Below are 21,445 nucleotides of genomic sequence, written 5' to 3'. Positions count from 1 at the left end.
CCCTTCAACAGGGAGGATGGACGAGAACACCACTTGCGCTCCGAATTCTTGGATCCTTCTTCCTAGCGCTACATAATCTGCAGTAACCTCTCAAGGTCATTCTTGGCCATATCGTTAGTTCCCACATGGAGAAGCAGGAAGGGGTAGCGATCCGAAGGTTTGGTAAACCTCTCAGTCACATCCAGAATGCGAGCTCCCGGTAAGCAGCACACCTCTTGAGATTCCAGGTCCGGACAGCAGATGGATGGCTCAGTCCCTCTTAGGAGGGAGTCCCTGACCACCACCACCCATCGTTTTCTTTTAGGGGTGGTGGCCGTGGAACCCCCATCCCTAGGCCTACACATCCCATGCCTTCCAGTAGATGGTGTTCCCTTCCAAAGCATTCAGCACTGCAGAGCCTGTGGAGAGAGCCTGAAAGCGATTACTTACCTCTATAGCATTGGGAGATTCCCGTGCTGGCCTTTTTCCCCTTCTAGAAGTTACATGCTGCCAGTTCTCTTCCTGGTCCTGTACTGCCCTCTCCGGCTCCTCCGCCTGCTGTGCTTGAAGGATCAAACGCTGCCTTCTATCAAGGAAGTCTTCATCCTCTCTGATCGAGCATAGGGTCGACACTTGGGCCTCCAGTCCTCCAATTTTTTCTTCCAAAATAGCGACCAGCTTGCACTTAGTGCAGATGAAATCCGTTCTTTCTTCTGGGAGGAAGACAAACATGGCACACTCCGTGCAGGTAACAGCAGACCTATCAACATCCATCGCTGCTGTCTTAGAGAAGGGATTTAAAAAGAAAGGCAAGAGAACCTCACGCCCTTCTCTCTCCCCTTCCCAACTCCCTCTCTAAACTCCCTGTTAGCACTCACCTCCTTCGCAAGCTCCTTGGTCGCTTGCCCACTGCCTTATAAAGCCCTGGAGTGCCTGAAAGTCCCTTTCCCTACCAAGGCTCAGCCAATCAGCAGAGGCTTCTAGAATTCAAACTTTAATTAGAAGCCAACAGTTTCCACCTGCCAATCACAGCATACACTCCATGAAGGAGAGAGGGAGGGGATGTGGAGAGAAAAAAAAAGCCTCACTCACAAACATAGGGGGAAAAAACAAAAGAAAAGAACACACACCAACCCTCATTCACAAACACAAGCTCAGCACGCAGTAAGAAAGCCACAATAACACCACACACTTCCCTCAAGAGTCCTGTATCTGCTTCTCCTTTACCTAGAGAACTCTCTCTCTAAACTCCCTGTTACCCCAGAGTCTCAGTAACAAGCATAATCTTTTGAATTAATTTAGAATTTAGGATAAGGGATCTGATTGATGATGTTAAATGCTCTGGTTACCAGAAGGGAGGCCCTTGACACCGTATCTGATCACCGGTGATTTCTCCCCCCCCACCCCAAAAAAAACACGCTTGGAGTCCAGATTAGAGTTCACTAATATATTGTAGAATTTAATTTGACAAGTGCATGAACAAGAACAAAAAACAACAACCAACAAATCCAACCCCTACCCCAAAACAGAAGAGAAGGAAGACAGAAAGACCCCAATACAGGTAAGGTATTTATACGTTACAACAGACTCTGTATTGCCAATGGTGGTACTGCTGCTTGCAACCTTCTACCTTTGGGCTCAGGCTAGTCCTTAGGGAGGAACCGCAAGTGATCCCTCTCAGTTCTGGGATGATTCTTGTTGGGCCTTCACCACAACGGAGTGTTTCAGGGATGGTGACGATGTTATGGTCCGAGGCGGGTAGAGATCAAACACCTCTGCTTGGTGTATCCCAGATCACCAGTGCTGAGCCTTCACCACAGCATGGTGTGGGAACCCACTGCAGTTGTGAATGATCCCTATGCCCTTTCCCTCTGTGGTGCTGTGCTGCCCTCGCAGACACAGACTGGAACACTGACCACCCACGCCTGGGTGCAGTGCTTTTTTTTTTCCCTTTTAGAACCTTTGGCAGGTAAACTGTAAACTAAACTTGTGTAGGGTGGTGTGCACAATTCCGGGCTGGGTGCAAAGGATCTTGTGTGCCTAGTGCAATTTTGGTACTGGGTGCAGACACTCAAGGTGGGAAAAGTTTAACTGACTTTCCAGAAACTCCATTTTGTTTTCCAAAACTCCATTTTGTTTTTACTTACTGATGGCATCAACCGCTCCTTTAAGTGTGCACGTTACCTACATCCTATTTACAACAATTACATTACATTATAAACAAATCAACATTATAACACCACTCTAACATCCCTGTTAGCACTCACCTGTTCGCTGGTGAGGAGTAACGTGTATGTCAGTGATAGTGGTATGATAAATAAATAAATTAACGTTTATGTTTCTGCAGGTAATTAAAATGTTTCTGATTTTTAAAAGAGCATAATATTTGCCAATTTAGCCAAATAATCTCCTGAAGATAGGCTTCTGCAGTTGTTTATGTAAGGACCAGTATACTTTCAATGCTTAATAAATAATTCTAGAAAGCATCAAGTCGTCAATATATGAAATGTGTGAAAAGAGATGCACTAGGAAATAATTAGGTATTTAAATATGAAGTTAAACCAGACATTTCATCCTGATTTAAATTATACACACACAGCAGCTTTTGCAAGAAACAGAGCAATGTAGTCCAAACTAGAATATCTTTCTAAAACTGGCTTATTTTTGTCCACATGACACTCTTCCTTTCAGAGGGCTATTTTTGACCAAAAAGCCTGTAAGCAACATAAAGTTTCATATAATTGTATTCAGTGAGTAAGCAAAAAAGAATGTCTGACTTAAACAGCAGCTGAGCGTACTTCAGGAATACACATCAGCAAAGCAGAACAGATTTTTTTTTTAACTATGTGCCATCTGGAAAGCAGACCTTAATGTGCACACAGCAGTAGATAGGCTGACTCTTGAAAACCAACAGAGCAGAGCTATGGCACTTTCTAATTCTGTTACAAATGCACATTGTTTAAAAATTCTGTTTTTAGAGAATGGGTTGTTAAGGGAAATCAGGAACAAAGCCAGCAGTTGGGTAAGTATTCTGAAAAGCTAATCTTTTCCCTGTGGGTTCGTTCTCCTTTTTAATATATTAATAATTTTAATGCTAGGTATTTTGCACAGAATAAGATGGCAATCTCTTTGGAAATTTGGGAAAAAATGCCCATATCTGAGAGCAGGACATGAGGATGCTTTAGGGAGGTGTGAATGGAGAGAATGTCTGCAGATATTTCTTGTAATCTACCGAAAGAAATACAGTACCTTCAGTCAGAGTCACAGGCTGAGAAATAATCTTTCTAGATATTTTCTGATATAGAAGAGGCAGAACAAAAGGACAGTTTGTAAAATATAGGACTAATTTTAGATAAGCCTCATTCTCTCTAGAAGTAGAAGCTTGGCTAGAGAATAAAATGTCTGTCTGCATAGTTACTCCTAAGCAGGAAAATGTAAGGCTTAAAAGTCATACCCCAGGGTTATCCCTAAATGGATTTGATTGTGAATTCTCCCCCTTTTCGCATAGGAAAAGGAAATGCTGCCAATTAAGAACCATTTCTGCCCAGCTCCGTACAGCTAGCTTCATATAGGGATCTATGCACATCTATCTTGGTACACATATGGCTTCCTTTATGGTAGTCCCTAGGTACAAATTGATTGTGGTTGGAGTGGGTTTGTTTTTCTGATACAGCAGTTATTTGTGCAAACATCTGTGCAGCCCAGAGTTACCTTTCTTTTGTCCTCATCTGCCATTGGTAGAGCAGAAGCCAATCCTAAAAAGCATTTCCTGGTTTCAGACAGAACGAGGTGATCCTGAGATCTGTGTGTGAGAGGAACAATTCAGGGAAAAATCTTTAAGGTTTTCTTTTTCCCCTCCCTCTAGCCTTAGCCTGTTTGTTTTCTACCTAAAGAGGCAGACTAGTCATTAGAATTAAGAACTTTATAAAGCAGACTACAATTGTTGCCTTCTCATTTCTGAGCTATATTAATGAACCAGAAATTAATTATGAATAGTTGGTCAGTGAACATATCAGTGTCTAAAGATGTATACACAAGCATGAAGGAGTGAAGTCCACATGTCAATGATTGCTTTTTGTCAAGTTGTTTCTGTACCTATCTGTAAAACAATAGCGATTACTACAGAGAGGAAAAAATTCAGTCATGGGGGCAGACTTTCCTTAAAATTGCTATACAGATGGGAGATTAGTAGCAGGTTAAAATGTTGTAGGTGATCCCTGATTGAGAACCTGCGTGCTCCTTTGATCTTCTTTTGGAATAAGTTTTTGCGGAAGAGATCTTCCGGAAAAGCTTATTTCGAAATAGAACATCCACACACACCTTTTTCAGAAAAAGCTTGTTTGGAAAAAGGCTTATTCTTCGTGGAATGAGGTTTTTACTGCCATCAGAAAAAGCTCTCCGTTATTTTGACTTTCTGTTGAAATAATGCAATTGCAGTGTGGATGCCAGTATTGTTTTTCTGGAATAATGGACATCATTCTGGAAAAACAGTGCAGTATAGATGCACCCTAAGAGTATTCACTATTGAAAACTTTGGCAATAATACTGTAATCCCAGATAGGGAGAGGCCTCACATCTGTTTCAAAATGTTAAAATCCTCATTCTGGTCCAGCACTGCTTCTCTTGAGATTGTTTTTGAAACTCTATTGATTTTAATGCTCCATGATCAGACCCTAAATTTCTAGTTTGTTTACCTTAATTTCCTATTATTTTTGTTTAGGGAAGTCTTAAGATAGTTTTAGTCCATTAAGTCCATTTATAAAATAACTATACTTATCCAAAATCCAACTTCCTTAAATGCTAAATCTGAAACAGAGGAAGTGAGGCCATGTATTGTCAGTACAGGCAGTCCCCGGGTTACGTACAAGATAGGGACTGTAGGTTTGTTCTTAAATTGAATCTGTATGTAAGTCGGAACTGGCGTCCAGATTCAGACACTGCTGAAACTGACCGCCAGTTCTGACTTACATACAGAATCAACTTAAGAACCCCAGGCATCCCCAAGTCAGCTGCTGCTGAAACTGATCAGCAGCTGATTCCAGGAAGCCCGGGGCAGAGCAACTCTGCCTGGGGCTTCCTGTAGTCAGCGCTGGTCAGTTTCAGCAGCGTCTGACTTGGGGACGCCTGGGGCAGAGCAGCTGGGGTGCTGCTGGGTTGCTCCAGTAGCGCCGCTCCTCGGTGCTACTGGACCAACCCAGCAGCACCCCATCTGCTCTGCCCCAGGCGTCCTGATTCAGCCGCTGCTGAAACTGACCAGCAGCGGCTGAATCAGGACCTGGGGCAGAGCAGCTGGGGTGCTGCCGGGTTGGTCCAGTAGTGCCCAGAGCGGCGCTGCAGGACCAATCGGCAGCGCCCCAGCTGCTCTGCCCCAGAGTCCAAAACAAAAGCCTGGTCTGCTGGGGGGGGGGGGAGGAGCACACTAGCTGCACCCCCCCCCCAGCAGACCAGGGACACGGGGAGCAAAGCGGCAGCGGGGGGGCGCGGGACCCCCCCGCGGCTGCGGCTTCAGTCCGGGTGCCTGTGGTCTGCTCGGGACCGTCCCCAGCAGACCACAGGCACCCAGACTGAAGCGGCAGCAGCGGCGGTTCCCCGCGCTTCTGAGGCTTTGCTCTGGCAAAGTCTCAGAAGCGCGGGAACCCGCCCGGTGCCCCTGGTCTGCTGGAGACGGTCTCCAGCAGACCAGGGGCACCGGAGCAGCTTACGAACGGGGCTTTCTCGCCCCGACCTCCGGGGCGAGAAAGCCCCGTTCGTAAGTGCGGATCCGACACAAGTCGGATCCGCGTAAGTCGGGGACTGCCTGTATACATTCTCTCTTGATAAGTCTGTTTGCTTGTCAATTATTAGGATTCTAATCCTTGAATTGTACTTCCTCAGCTTAATGGTGGGCGGAACTGATCTTGTATTCCTAAAAGTCATGCTTTTATGAGATGGGGCCCTGAAAGTCATGTATAAATTTCATTCAGTGGCACCAAGAATATTAATAATGAATTAGTAGTTGGAGAATTAACAGTTCTGTAAATTTCTCACATAACTTGATTTTAATGTCTGTCAGTCTTAGAAAAGAAACAAGTATTCTTTATCTTAAAGACACAGCTCTAAAGAGAATGATTTTACAACTGAGGACTAGCCATTTAGATTTTTTTAAGTCCCCATTAATAGCCTCAGAAAACAAATATGCTGTAGTTTAGTCAGACTTCTCTGATATGCTTGTATATGAGTATCTGGAAAGTGCTTTTAGACCAAGCATTATATGAGCAAAGTAACGATTCACAGCCTGCTGTAGTACTACTTGCTGCGCCAGAATCCCCATTGAAATTCATTGAGGCTACGTCTAGACTGGCATGATTTTCTGCAAATGCTTTTAACGGAAAAGTTTTTCCGTTAAAAGCATTTGTGGAAAAGAGTGTCTAGATTGGCACGGACGCTTTTGCGCAAAAGCACTTTTTGCGGAAAAGCGTCTGTGCCAGTCTAGACGTGGTTTTGTGCAAGAAAGCCCCGATCACCATTTTCGCAATTGGGGCTTTTTTGCGCAAAACGGTTCTCAGCTGTCTACACTGGCCCTCTTGCTCAATAGCATTTGCATTAGAGGGCTTTTTCCTGAATGGGAGAGTCACTGTATTTGCGGAAGAACTCTGACAATCTTACATTAGATCATCAGTGTTCTTGCGCAAATTCAAAGCGGCTAGTGTAGACAGCTGGCAAGTTTTTCACAAAAGCAGCCGCTTTTGCGGAAAAACTTGCCAGTCTAGACACAGCCAGAGTGTTCTGCCATCTCGGGGTTGCTGCACTATTTGAACAAAATTTTGGAAGTGTTTTAATCATAAAATCATAGCGCTGGAAGAGATCTCAATAGGTCATCGAGTCCAACTCCTGCCCCACGCAGGACCAACTCCAGCTAAATCATCCCAGCCAGATCTTTGTTAAGCCGGGACTTAAAAACCTCTCAGGATAGAGATTCTACCACCTCCCTAGGTAATCCCTCCACCACCCTCCTAGTAAAATAGGTTTTCCTAATATCCAATCTAGACCTCCCCAACTGCAACTTGAGACCATTGCTCCTTGTTCTGTCATCCGTCACTACTGAGAACAACCTCTCTCCATCCTCTTTGGAACCTCCCTTCAGGTAGCAGAAGGCTACTCTCAAATGCCCCCTCACTCTTCTCTTCTGTAGACTAAATAAACCCAAATCCCCGAGCCTCTCCTCATAAGTCAGCTGCTCCAGCCCTCTAATCATTTTTAAGCATCATGGGTGTCTGGTAGCCTAGGCAGGGGAAGGCTTTGTTTTCCCAAACTGCCAGGCATGGCCCTACCCACACTGCACCCCCAGAATGCCTGCTGAAGATGTTCTGGAGGTGGAGTGTTGCTGCCCCGAGCGCCTGCCCTCCCAGTGCTCTGTGGCTGGGGCTGCGTTGCATGCCCTTCTCCCTCACTCTGGTGCTCTGGGGCTGGAGAGGCTGGGCCAACGGGCACGCCCTCCTTCCTTCCCTGGTGCTCCTGAGTTGTGGAGGCTGGGGCCACAGTGTACCCTCCTTCTTCCGCAGTGCCCCAGGGCTGGTGAGGCTGAGGCAAGCACGTGTCTGCCTGCTGCCCTCCCTTCCCCATCGTAGGAGGGGGGCCGTGTGAATGGCATGCTACTCCACCTCCCCGGGGCTGATGGGGCAGAGGAAGGGGCAGAGCCTCAGCAAAGGGGGTGGGACTGGAAGCTTGCCTCCCCCAGCCCTACCTTCACAACCATCCATGTTAAGCATATAATATAGTCATTACATTGGAATTGAATATTCAGTGATGGATGTAGACAATGGAAAAATATAATAAGTTTAGTGGTGGTGATTCATCCAGGGCAATAGATGTGCATGACAATGTATGGAACAATAAGACTGTCCTTCCTCAGAAAAAAATGTACAATTTAAACTGAAATAAATACGATGCCAAAGGAATTTGGAAGAAGGGGGGAAGGTAGGAAAAGAGAGGACAAAGTTATTGTAAATAAGAGTCAATTTCTTGATGGCTCTGGTGTTTGGTTTTTGTAAATTTTCATTGATGTTTAATATTTTAAAATAGTTTATATAACAATTTTTAAAAAATGTCTTTCATTCTTTCAATGCAAAACTAAGCTGACTGTGCTAATAGAGGTCAAAGGTCATGCATATCAGAACCCAGCATGATGGAGGGTTGAATAGAAAGGACAAGATGAAAAAGGATGGGAGAGAAATGTGAAGACAAGTGCAGGTGGCAGCAAACTGACTTAGCAGCATAGAGTTAATGAACCAAATAGAAATGGCAATGCTGCAGTGCAAATAATTAGAGACTTTCTGGACTGTGAAGTTAATGGGCGTGGCAGTACAGGTAGTTCACCATTGTTCTAACTTGCTGTTTGGTCTTTAAGTATTCATAAATCTTTACAGGGCTAGAATTAGTCATTCAGTTTTAGGTGGTAAAATAGTTTTTATTTTGATGTAATACCACACATTGTGAAAATATTTAAAGAGTTGTATTCTCTCTCTGTTAAATAATTCAGGAAATAGCAGCAAGATTTATTTTCAGTCAGCTAACCAAAGAGGACTCCATTCTGCATATTACTGTAAAACGGAACTCGGAAGCATGCAATATACTTTCCAAAAAACAAGAATGTGCTCAGTGTGGGCAAGGTTTTCTAAACATATGGCTGGAATGTGTACGTTTTGTGAATGTCAGACAGGTAAATAACCCTTTTTTGAATTTCTCCTAAAATTATAGGCCATGTTCTGGCCTGAAGATATGTAATAGCATAAAATCAAGTCAGAACTCCCCCAACAACTATGGACCATCACAAACATTGCTATTTTCTGCTTCAAATGCTAGCAGCATTTCTTTGACCATGCACTTTCTTTAATATAAATACAGACCAACAGGTATACTTATATTTTAAAAACCCTAAACCGAAGAGAGGGAAGAGGTCAAATAAATTGGACCTAGTAACGTTGACCAATACTCTGTCTTTTTTAAACTCTTTGTCTCAGCCAGTTTTCAGTCTGCATCACAGAATTCCCATCCCAACAAATTGGATTATGTTCTTGTAACACATTTTGTGATACAGATACTTTACTGAAATTCTTTAAAACAACCCCCTTGTAGCTAAACTACAGTCACCATAAACCTCTGTGTTTAATGTGCTTCCAACCTTCTCGTAAAGAACTCAGAAAGAAGAGGCGGTAATGTATTCTTTGTCTATTTGGTCCTCGCCTCTCTGTTTAGACTACTTGCAAGAATTCCAACCATGTGATTTCTTTATAAAATATAGATATTTTCTACCGGGACCTGAAGTTAGGCCAACAAACTAATTTCGCTTAGGCCAACACCTTGGCTGTAGTAACAGCTTTTCGTTATTACTCTCTTTGGCTGTAATGAAGTCAGTGACTGAGAAGTAAAAGGCTCTGGATTCCATTAGCAATTCCCTGAGGCAGCTAGCCCTCAGGATATGTATGTGTTCATTCATATCTATATACCTATATCTATATGCACACACACATTTCATTCTTTGTTTTGTTGTTGTTTATCTTACCTTTTCCCTACATCCTCCTAAAGTCACGGGGCTTAGGGAATAAACTACGTTTGTGCTGGGTATTGAACTTTCAACTCTGCATTAAACCATGCGATATAATTAAAAACTGCACTCAAAATACATTGGAATAAATACATCTTCCTCCAAATTAATGTGACTAGGATGATCAGTATTATAAAAAAAAATGCAATTTTGTAACCACAGTTACTTTCAGTAACACAGATAGTTGAGCAGCAGGAAAGCAAACATCACCTTAATTTATATTGTTAATTTTACTGATGATTTACAGCATAACTTGCTTAAGAGCTAAAGTTACTCGTTTGAGTTAGACATAATACACCCAGCAGTTGAAGTTGACAGCTACAATAGATGAAGTCGCAAAACTGTTGTAACGTTTTTGTTTTTTACAGATATGTATTTGTTTATTGCTCTATATCAGTGGTTCCCAACCTTTTCCAGATGGGGACACATTTTGACAATTCAGGAGGACTTGGTGACCCAGGGCAATTCAAAAAAATGTGTGAATGGCTCCTTAAGAGCCACCTGGGGAGACACCTGGCAACCCTTTTGAAATGTAATGGCGACCCATATTTGGGTCCCAACCCATAGGTTGGGAAACCCTGCTCTATATAATTGAGCAAAAAAAAAAAGTCAAATTATATGGAATTACTAATTAATTGTGATCTTGTCATGAATCTGCACATACTAAGAAGTATAACTAAAGTTATTAAAACTAAATATACAGCATTTTATATCATCTGCGTAATTACATTAGGACTTGCTCTTCCTGGTTCAGAAACATTCATAACTAGGCCTTGAAAGTCTTTGGTAACTTCTCTCATACTTGACATCTATTTCTCTTTTTAACTCCATTACCATTTTATTTTTCTAGTTTTCCTGGTCAGATGGTAGTACTCATGGGTCAAGCCCTGTGCAGATACAAAATTTGTATCCACATCTGCATCTGTGTCTGCAAAAATGAGCCGCGGATATCCGTATTGACATCCATGGATGCAGATGTAAGGCAGATAGCTGGAAATTTGCAGGGTTCTAGATATAAAATTTGTATCTGCAGCTGCATCCATATCCACATAAATAAACTGTGGATATAAAGCAGATAGCCACAGATTTGCAAGGCTCTATTCGTAGGTGTGCAAGAGATGGGATTCTGTATTATAACATGAAAATCAGCTTCTGTCACACTGTATATCTTTCTCATGAGAAGTAATTATTCTAAATTGTCTGTTTACAAGATATTTGTTTTTTAATAGGACACTGTCATGTCATTTAGGCCAAAATGAAACCATTTTGTTACATTAACAAATAGGAAGAAAGTGATTTGTGCATTGCCTCGTGCAGAAATGATGTGCAGCTTGTTGATAGATTAAACTCTCTAAGGCAGACTATAGTGAATGAACAGCTCCATATAAGATGGTGATAGAAACTCAGATCTAAACCTTGAAAAAAAATCCACTTGACCTTTTAAAGGGATGTTGGTTGGTATGAATAGCATCTAAATACAAATTTTGAAATGGAACTCTGTGTCTTAATTACATTATATGTATGTAACCATTTGTGAATGCTCTAGGATTTGTACTTAGACCCGATAGTGAAGATATCATTGTTTATGTAAGTATAAATCCTATATAGAAGCAAGCCTGCTAAGTATCATATGTCATCATCTATTTATTCTTTATTTCTGAGTGAGGAATTTCTAAGTGTATGCTCACATTCAAGCTTGCTTGTCATAGCATGCTGTAAAAAATACTCGAGGCTTGACCACATTAACAGTTTTGAAATATTAATTTTGTTAGAGGAGATAAGGCTGGAAGGGTTAAATGACTAGTTTGTAATTTTATGTATTGCACGGGAGAAAGAGAGTTGGTTTCAGAAGGAACTAAATGCTGGGATGAGAGTGTCTGTCTATGGATTGTTCCTGCATGTGATATAGATGGAAACAACAAATCCTGATCATATTATTGTGGAAACAGCTTTGTTAAACATACTGCTTTTATGATTACTTTGCCTGTTTATTGCATTATATATTGCTAGTGAGCCATTGTCTAAAATGTCACATAGCAAGTCACTGGCAGAGTGAAGTATATAGCTAGGTCACCAGATTCAGGTCACCAGATCCAGTCCCTTGCTCAAAACCACTAGAGCATGCTGTCTCTGAACTTGTTGATGGAGTTCAGACCTGGGATTACATGAATGCAGTATTAATTATTTTTATGTAAATGTAATTAAACTATTGAGTTCTATTTGGGTTTTTTAATTCCATTAAGTTTCCAAACAAATTGTTTTACAGTAAAATTACAAGGACCAATTTTTTTTCAATTTATTTGTGATACAGTATCTGAACCTGCAGATTCCTGCATTTGTTTTGAGGAGCTGGCTTACTTTCACACTGTATAGTGTCTGGTTTGAAAATTTGGCCCTACAGATGAATTCAGATAGCACATGTATATAACTCTTAAAAAAAAAACGAATTAAAATTCTGGAGTAAAGAAATAAAACTAATTTAACTCGAGTGTTCATTATGAAAGGAGACTTCAGATTGGTTGGCTTCTTGTACTACTATCCAGATCAGTGTTCACACTATTTCAGGTAATCATTTATTTAAATAATGGCTGCAGGAATGAAAATGACTTGAAAATCTACAAAAAAATTATTAGAATTTTATTCAGCAGCCAATTCAGAGCTGTCAAGTCCATTTTATAAATAACTACACATTTTACCTCGGTTTTTGTGAGATGATAAGTTCAAATTAAGATGCACAATTTCAGCTACATTAATTGCGTAGCTTAAGTTGAAGTATCTTAATTTGAGTTTTGGTGCTGTCCACATTGTGGGAAGTCGAAGGGAGCACACACTCTCTCTTTGACTTCCCTTACTCCTTATAGAAGCAGGACTACTGGCATCAATGGGCATGCCCTCTCTGTTCAAATTAGTGTGTCTTCACTAGACCTGCTAATTCAAACCCGGGAAGATCAGCTGCTACTGCTTCGATCTTCTCTATAGTGTAGACATGGCCTTGGGGTCCCATAAGCTATTGAAGTCTATGAATGTGTTAGCTATGGTCAAGGGCAGTGGGGGGAAAGGTTTAAAATTAAAATGAATATTGCAAATGAAATAACAATGCAAAATTATTTTGAATGTATAAAAGTGAAACTCTTGGACCCTCAATGGTGGTCTAATGGATGGGAAGTATGGCTGGGATTCAGGAAGTTTTGCAACTGACCTGTTGTGTGACTTGGATAAGTTCCTGTGTCTCAGTTTCAAGTCCTGCTTTTGTCTGCCTTGTCTGAGTATGCTTTTCCAAGTGGGCTTTTACTGTGTGGCACAGTGGGGGCACAGTCTCAGGTGGGACATTTATGCAATACCACAATATCAAGAAATAGTACTAGTGCTGTATTTTGCAAGTCATTGAGCTTCAAGAGGTCTGTGGATAACCAGTATAGCTCCATTTCTTAAATACTTGCTTAATTTAGACAAAGTAGAAGAGTCAAAGCTCTCAGTGTCTTAATACCTCATTTTCTTGAGTGTAATGTCTTAATTTTAAGGTGTATTTCAAAAACAAAATGGAAAAAAAAATTAAATTTCCACATCTTCTTCTTCTTGTCTCATTTTCATACTAGATTAAATAAAAAACTGCATCAGCACTTAGTCTTGCTGTCTTTACGCTTACAAAATTCCATTAATGTGCTCAGTGCAGCAGAAGGCACAAAAGATGGCCCTAAGGATATAAGTTTTAATATTCCTCTTCAAACTAAAACTTTAATGTGAGTTTTGCCTGAGAAGGCTTGCAGGATCATGCCCCGTAGGAGAATTATTTTTTCATTACCAAGGTGTTTGGAGAATTGGGAGTTGTTAGTTTAGCATAAGGCAATTTTATTGAGAGTTTAATCAACCACCAGTGTTCTGGTCTGTCTTAATTGTGTAGGTAGTGTAAAATATTTTCTGTTTTTGCAATTTGTACATTGAATTTTATTTTATTTTTTTAAAAGAAAATGAAGATAAGCAGAAATGTGCATCTCTTGCCTATAAGGACATTGCTGTGCTCTTACAAATGTTTTAACCGTCCCGGCCATGGATTCTTTGGAATTTCTGTACCATAAAGCAGGCAAGGAATTCACTCTATACATCAGTCAATTTGGCCTCTTTAGCATTGTATATCCTAACCGGAGAGCTTGCTCTTAGAATTCAGTATTGTGTCTGCACTAAATGTAAAATATAATGAGTCACAAATAAATGATCTCCATATACATAACTATTCTGCACCACTGTGTGATGCTGATGTTTTTTGGCAGACTTAACAACGCTTCTTAAAGTGGATTAATCAAACCAATGACAGTGTTTAAATATGACACAGAGTTTTACATTATAAATTGTAAGCAGCCATTGTACTGCGATTTCTTTGACAGATGTATTATTATGTTCTAATGTGAAATGATTATGAAAATGTGCTTTTCTGAGTATTTATGGCAGATTTTAAGGCTTCAAAGAAATATATGGATGCATGTCAACATTCTATCATTGGCATTTTAAATCCAGTTTTTCAGAAGTTTATAACTTGGCTTTATAACTTGCACACAAGTCTTTGTACAGGAGCAAATATGTATGAGTGCTTTAAAAATTAAAAAGAAAGATGACAGGGTTTTTTTTTTTTTTTTGCATAAAACAATTTTGATTTTAAAGAGGCACTTATGCCTCATGGAAAAATTTCAGAAGACAATTCTGTATAGAAACAATTCTTAGATATTTTAATTTTTAAAAGTTCTTTTCTTCCCTGCTTTTTGATCTCTGGATGTTTTTAGATGGAAATATCTGGATGGAAATCTTCCTCCTCTAAATTTATAATCCTCTGTTAATGTCAGACACGTGTCCCTTGCAACTAATTATAATGTTACATTCAGAGTCCCTTGTTCTGGAATGTGCTTCTGCATGTGCTTAAATGTAAGTGTGAGTAGTTCTATTGATTTCAGTGGGATTGTTCATGTGTTGAAAGTTAAGGATGTGTTTACATACCTTTCTGTATTGGATCCAGAGTTATTTTAGGTGGTAATAATAAGCAGGAATAGCAATGTGTTTAAAGACCAAAGACTTTTTTATACAGCCAGTTTCTAAGAAGTAAAGAACAAATTAACAAATAACAAAAAACATAAACAGAATTTTCTCTAAATAGAGTATTACTGTGATTTTTTTTCCATTTCCATGAGGCATCAGTGGCGCATCAAAAAACATTTGTCAAGAACTTTATCTAAAAGTATAGTGTGCTTGCATTAAATATAATTCATTGCAGACAAACGGTATGTTATGGAGCAAGTATGGTACTGCTGTGTAGATAGTAGTGGGCACAGGATAAATGAAGGAAGATTCACCATGCCCCTCTGAAAGGATGAACAAGGAGAGAGCATTTAGAGTAGACTAGGGAACAAACAGATCTATGCTTATGCAAATTCAATGACAAGGAACCACATATAGGAGGCTTGGAACAGAATCTGCAAAAGGACTCCATCTCCACCATTAATAAGGAGGACACTCTGATAGAATGTGATCAAGTAAGCCGTGAGAGAAAATGAGGAAAGAGACACAAATGGAATACTGAGTGCTGAAATTCTGCTCTTTCACATAGACAGAAGCATCTGCTTTACATTTTTCATACTTGATATGCATACTAAATATGTTCTAAATACACATTTACGCCATAAGTCTTGATTGGCCAATTAAATAACAAATTCCATGAATTAATAACTCTCTGATTAATCTTCCTATTGTGTGTTAATTTCTTTGTGCATCTCTATCTGTGAAATATATTATAAGATGAACAGAACGCTTTCTCAACCTAGAATTTCCTTCCAAGTTATCAGCGAAATGGCAGCTTCAGGAAGCTAAAAATGTGTGTGTGGAAGTTGTATTTATGGCCCTGTGAGACACCAGTGACCTTTATGAAGATCTTGTTTGGCTCAGGGAGGGAATGGCATGGGCATAGTCATGAGGGAACACCGTTTCCCTTTAGAGAGTGTAGGAGTCCATTAGTGGTGTTCATTTGGTGCATTGTGTAATGATGGTGACTGCTCCTGAAGTACATGTTCTGTTTAAATCAGCATGACTAAGACATGCTGTGCTTCTGCTGATGTCCATGATGTGTGGATGTCACGTTCCATGCCACCAGATGAAACAGGAAAATACTTTTGTGCATTTTTGTAAAGATTCATCTGACTATAATAATAGCGGTCATGACAAAGAATATTCCATGGGGATTAATTGAATTTGGAGCTATCTACAACTCTCAATCAGTCCTTGACTCCCGAATACCATTTGCTATTACAATGTCAGTCTCCCCACCATATTTTTCTCTGGAATGTCTGTAGATGTCACAAATCACAAACATCTTGCACAGTAGTGAACTATTGGATCCTTCTCCTATTTACATCCAGTCAAAACTACCTTCTGTTCAGTAGGAGCAAGTTCTTTTTACCCCAAGTCATGAGCCTTCTGGTTCTACCTTAATTTGGGATCTTAAACTGCTATATGGAAGTGAAAACCAGCATGTCTGATATAAACTTATGGGGAGTGTGAGAAATGAAAGTGTATTTCTGATATTTAAGTTCCAAAGAGCATTTTATTTTCTTTGATGTTTTTTCCAGGTGTGTTTCTGCCATGCAGGTCTGATATAGCACAGGAGTTTCAATGACTTTGCTGCCCCTACTATCAGGAATTAATAAAAATGAATGAACCAATATGGGTTACCATTGTTCTTTTCATTGTGCAGTTTATATGGCTAACTAAGGGCATGTCTAGACTATATCCCTCTTTCAAAAGAGGGCTGTAAATTAGATCAAAATTGCAAATGAAGCTGGGATTAGAATTTCCTGTGCTCCATTTTCATAATGTGTGTGTGGAAGTTGTACTTATGTATTTATGAGCGTTCTTTCGAAAAAAGGTATTTCGAAAGTGAAACCTCTATCTAGATGCTGTTCTTTAAAAACAAAACAAAACCAAAAAAAAACCCTTTTTTTGAAAGATCCTGTACTCATTTAGTTTTTAAAGACAGCGGTTTCACTTTCGAAATACCCTTTTTTGATAGAATGTGCGGCCGCCATTATGCAAATGAAGCGCGGGAAATTCAAATCCTGGCTTTATTTGCAATTTCAATCTGTCTAATTTACATCCCTCTTTTGAAAGAGGGATATAGTCTAGACATGCCCTGAGGGTGCCTGTGTGGTGCTACAGTGTGGACCTCAAAAAACCAGGGCTCCTTCATCCAGCAATGGACCACAGATGTTCCTGGACCAGGAAGTCCTGGCTAGGAACCTCAGGGGTAAGAGGGCTGGTGGCTCTGGTAGCATAGCTGGGGCCGCGGCAGCCCCAGTAGCGGGGCTGGGGACACGGCAGGCGCGGCAGCCCAGGTAGCGGCAGCGGGGCGGGGGATGCAGTAGCCCTGATAGTGGGCCAAGGGCCGGGGATGCACAGCTGCAGCTGCAGCTGCTCTGGTAGTAACATCAGGGATGCAGCAGTCCAGGCTGCCAGGGCCATAGCAGCCTGGTTGGGGGGCATCAAAGGCCGGCAGCAGGGAGGGGAAGTGAGCTGTGGGGCCAGTAGCAGGATACCTTTCCTGGTCCAGCAAATTTCCTCATTTGCGACTAGTTAGGTCCTGAGGGTGCCGGACCATAGACGTCCAACTTGTAACCAAGGAAAAAATTGTAAATGCCAAAGTATACTGAATGTCGCCATTTTTATGTCATGTGGCCTCCAGACAAAGGTCATAGGGCCTTTATAGGACTGTTAATAAGACATACTTTCACATGATAAGGAAAGAGACTGAAAAATTTTCAAAGTTAATCTTACAACATTAACCTATAATTCTGAACACAATGTTTATGCATAAATAAAATATTTGATGAGTGGATTTGTACTATATTAGCCAAAGTTGCAGCTTGAACACCCTGAAAACAGCTACTCTGCTTCTGAAAAACTCTTCACATACAATATACAGTCCTTGAAAGCATCAGTGAAGAGAAGCTACAACTATGACAGGCAGGGGCCTGGACACTTGGAAAGATGAACACAGCCTGACAAGGAAGGTGTGGGTGTGAGTGTGAGAAAACTGGGTCTATGGGATGGAGGGAACAGGGGAAGATCCATCCAAAACAGGTAATTGGTTGGAAGGTACAGGGTCTGAAGAAGCAGGAAACACCCAAGTCGATGAGGAAGAATGCCACGCAAATAGGAAGAGGCTCCAGAATAGAAATTTGCTTCTATCAATCAATCAATAAATTGAAGCTGTCATGCTGGTAGGCTCCCTAATTCAAGTTGTTGTATCTGGGATAGGTGGAAAAAGGACTCTGTGCAAGAGGTATATGAAGATATCAGGCATAGAAGGCTCTACTGCCCATGCTCTGACCACGCATGCAGTGTTACTGGTGATATTTTAAAAATACTTGATCTTGTCTGATGTAGAGTTGGTCACTTCAGAATGTCTTTAATACATTTGAAGATAGGTTCCAATTCTAAGAGAATAGAAATATGTTGATCTAGGGTAGATGGTTACATGTCTTGCAGCCATACACGGTATCTTTGGGAACCAGATGCTATTCAGTTCATGTATCACTGTGGGCCAGGGCTTGTTTGTAGCTGTAGTGGAGTGGGTTCTCTCAGTGCCACAAAAAAAAAAAAGAAAAAAAAAAGTGTGGGTTGATTAAAGTGAATCACTTAAGTTGTAAGTGCCTACGGCCTATCCACCCCCCAAGCAGAATTGCATATACTCCAAACTGGGGTTTCCAGAAACCAACAAAGAAAAGGGCTTTTATTATAAAGCAAAAGCTGGATTTAAAGTGACTCAGGGCCTTCTTTCTGATCCAGCAACTGGACTGGACATTCTGTGTTGAGAAGGGGAGGGACAACCCTTGCTCTAGAGTAGGAAAGACATTGACTTTCTAGGGCCCCATTAGATTAATAGGTGGCCCGTGATAAATATTTAGCATGAGTGGACCTCAGTCAGACCCACTGAAATAGCTGTAAAGTGCAAAGGGCCAGCAAACCTAAACCTTTCTTCTTAAAGAAGAGAGATGTGGGTCTCTGCCCCATGAGACAGCTGAGAAATCCAAATCCTCAAAGAACAGGAGAGGGTCAGTTATTGTGACACATATAAGCATTTTTAAAATGACTATTAAAACCATATAATATGTATGTGAGATAATGATGAATTAACCATTTCATTTGCACTGGGCCAAGACTGAGAATCTTGGTTCCTAGCCTGTGTGAGTCTTCTTAACATAATTTCAAACTGCATATTTCAATGTAAGTACATTGAAGTGTACTGTGTACTCTGCCATGGAGGGCAGTGGATTCTAGTGCTCATCTCCTCTAGCCTCCTGGTATGTCCCTTTTAGGCCTTGAAAGGGTCCAAAAGGTATACAGGCAGTCCCCAGGTTACGTACAAGATAGGGACTGTAGGTTTGTTCTTAAGTTGAATTTTTATGTAAGTCGGAACTGGTACATATTGTAGGGAAACTCTAGCCAAACATTTCTCCAGAACTCAGTTTTATTCTCCCACATCTCACTTCCCTCAGTCCTTTATTCTCAAGCTGAGGTGTCTGCTGAGAAAAGCCGCTCTGCGTCTCCCTGGTCTGCTGGGGGGGGGGCACTAGCTTCGTGTCTCCCTGGTCTGCTGGGGGGAAGCAGCTAGTGCGGGGTTGCCTCACCCCGTTTGTAAGTAGGGATCCGATGTAAGTCAGATCCATGTAATCCGGGGACTGCCTGTATAGGGAGATAATAGAGTCCTAGAAATGGATGGGGCTTGAGGAAGGAATCCTGAGACTGTATCTTTAAGGACTCAGCTTTGCAGAGTGGGCAGGGCAAGGCTTCTCTCTCACAGCATCATTTGGGAGGAGTTGGGAGAAGGGGACCAATAGGGCTGCCTGCTTCCTCACAGCAGACCCATACTATCAAGAGACGGCTGGGGCTGGTTGACTGACCCCTCCAGCCTGGAAGACTAATTGGAGAGCTCTGAAGGGAGCTGGCAAAAGTCTGGCAGCTGACGATTTCAAGCAAGAGGCCTAAGACACAAACCTCAACTCGAAGAGGGCTGGGGGGTGGTATTTCTGTCTGGAGCAGGGAGATATCAACTGCTTTAAAGGTGCGAGATAGGGATTACTCGCGCATAGCTCAGCTGCTTCAAAGAAAGACTGGGGATGGCCTTAGAGAAAGTACCTTTATGGTTCATGAAGGAGACGCTGTGAGGAATCACAGTTCCAGGTGTGGATAGCAGTATCCAAAGACCTGGAAGACATCATCAAGCAGGGTGATAATAGGGGTAGCTCAGGGAAGGGGTGCATGGGTGTTAAAAGGCCAAGAACAGTAAGTTGCAGATAGATGCTGGGAGATAGACTTGAAGGCCATTGTTTTCAAATTTTCTCCTTGGAGGCTTTTTGGTTTATTCCTGGAAGGAAATGGACTGAGCAGTGACCTAGCAGGAGGGTTAGGCCAAGTACATTAACAGACTGTTGCAGCACAAGAACAACTAAAAAATGGTGCTAGAGTGAGAGAACTTCTGCAGCTGTGTGCCTGGATGCTAGGAGACCCTCAGAAGGTGAGAGCATAATTATATATAGCTATGTCATTTAATATACTCCTAACTGGAAAATGTGGAGCACCCAAAGTTAAAACCAACCTCCTACACCAACAATTTCCCACCCTTATGAGTCTTCATTTTCAAATGTGTGGAGGAAAAAATACACTTTTCAGTATGTCATGAAGATTGTCTGAATTGAGGTATTTTGAACACGGAAATGCGTGAATTGCAAACTCCAGATCGGATGTTTCTGCTCATCTCATTTGTGGCAGTGAGGCACAGGAGAGAGAGGGTCTTTTAGGCAGAAAGATCCTAAGTTATGCTAAGTACCTACAATGAAAATGTATAAATGTAAAGCTAATATATTGGGCCAATTTAGACACAAAATTGTTGGCAGCAAGCAAGAAACTGATTAGGTTTGTAAAGCATGGTGGATATTTGTATAAACTGTTCTTCCCAAAAGAACAAGCAAGAGGTGAAAGAACATCTCTAAATAGATTTGCTAGGGCTGAAAGCAATGGGAAACAAATGACAGAAATCAGATTTATTTGCAATAAATAGAGAGCAGTACAAGTGTTCAGTGAAAAGCATTCTTTCATAGAGTTTTTCTTTTAGATTACAATTGTACAAAATGCACACACAATTCTGTTCCTAATTAGCATATATAACTATAATAATTAAATGCACAAATAGCCCCTTTCAGATAATTTGTATGTGCTGTCAGCCTGGTTGGCAATAATTTTCTGTACAATAAGGTACGTATTTTACCTGTGCAATTGTACAGCTATTTTGTGTGTAATAAGGTCTTTAATATTTAATAAAAGGGGCATACTTTTGTGTTGAATTATTATACATGAAACATCCTAGGTGTATGTAAATCTTTCCTGATCAGTTACAAAGAAAAATTTCAGTCAAACATATAGGCTGAAATATAAATTATTTTTCCTTTGAAAATATTTAAGATCTAGTGGGACACTGCTACAGAACTCATCAATCTTGTGGTAAATGAAAGGAATGTGAAATAAAGGCTAGTGGCAAAACTTAGACGTGCAAAAGACAGAAGGTTTTTTCAAGGGTGTTTCTGTTAAAAAATGCAGTCTTTTTCAAATTTAGTCCTTTAATAAGCCATCTATATTTTTATTTCAAGATTAAGGATCTAGCGTGCAGACTGTGTGTTCAGAGTTGCAGTACACACATTGGATTGTTTTAATTCCTGTTGCTGAGAAACAACTGGTACAGTAAAAGCAAGATTCCTGATTTCAAAGCACTAGGCAAGTACGCTGTAGGTTTCAATTTGGTTTGGCTTCTTTCTGTAGCAAGGACAGACTTGGAGAAAATAATTTACAAGC

General features: G+C 40.9%; 1 protein-coding gene across 2 annotated transcripts in view; it reads left to right on the top strand.

Moving 5' to 3' along the window:
• SLC26A7 (solute carrier family 26 member 7) overlaps nucleotides 1–21,445 on the top strand; it is a 172,184-nt gene that overhangs the window by 8,679 nt on the left and 142,060 nt on the right. The window contains exon 1 of one of the 2 annotated variants that reach the window (XM_075920402.1): nucleotides 2,864–3,001. The exons of the other annotated variant lie outside the window; for it this stretch is intronic. The gene's annotated coding sequence lies outside the window, so the exon portion shown is untranslated. Of the gene's footprint in view, nucleotides 1–2,863; nucleotides 3,002–21,445 lie in introns of those variants that run through there. 2 annotated transcript variants of the gene reach the window in all.

This window comes from Pelodiscus sinensis, chromosome 2, assembly GCF_049634645.1.
Source record: "Pelodiscus sinensis isolate JC-2024 chromosome 2, ASM4963464v1, whole genome shotgun sequence".
Taxonomy (NCBI): Eukaryota; Metazoa; Chordata; order Testudines; family Trionychidae; genus Pelodiscus; species Pelodiscus sinensis.
Note: the sequence above shows the minus strand (reverse complement) of the source record. Positions and strands in the feature narration are given on the sequence as shown.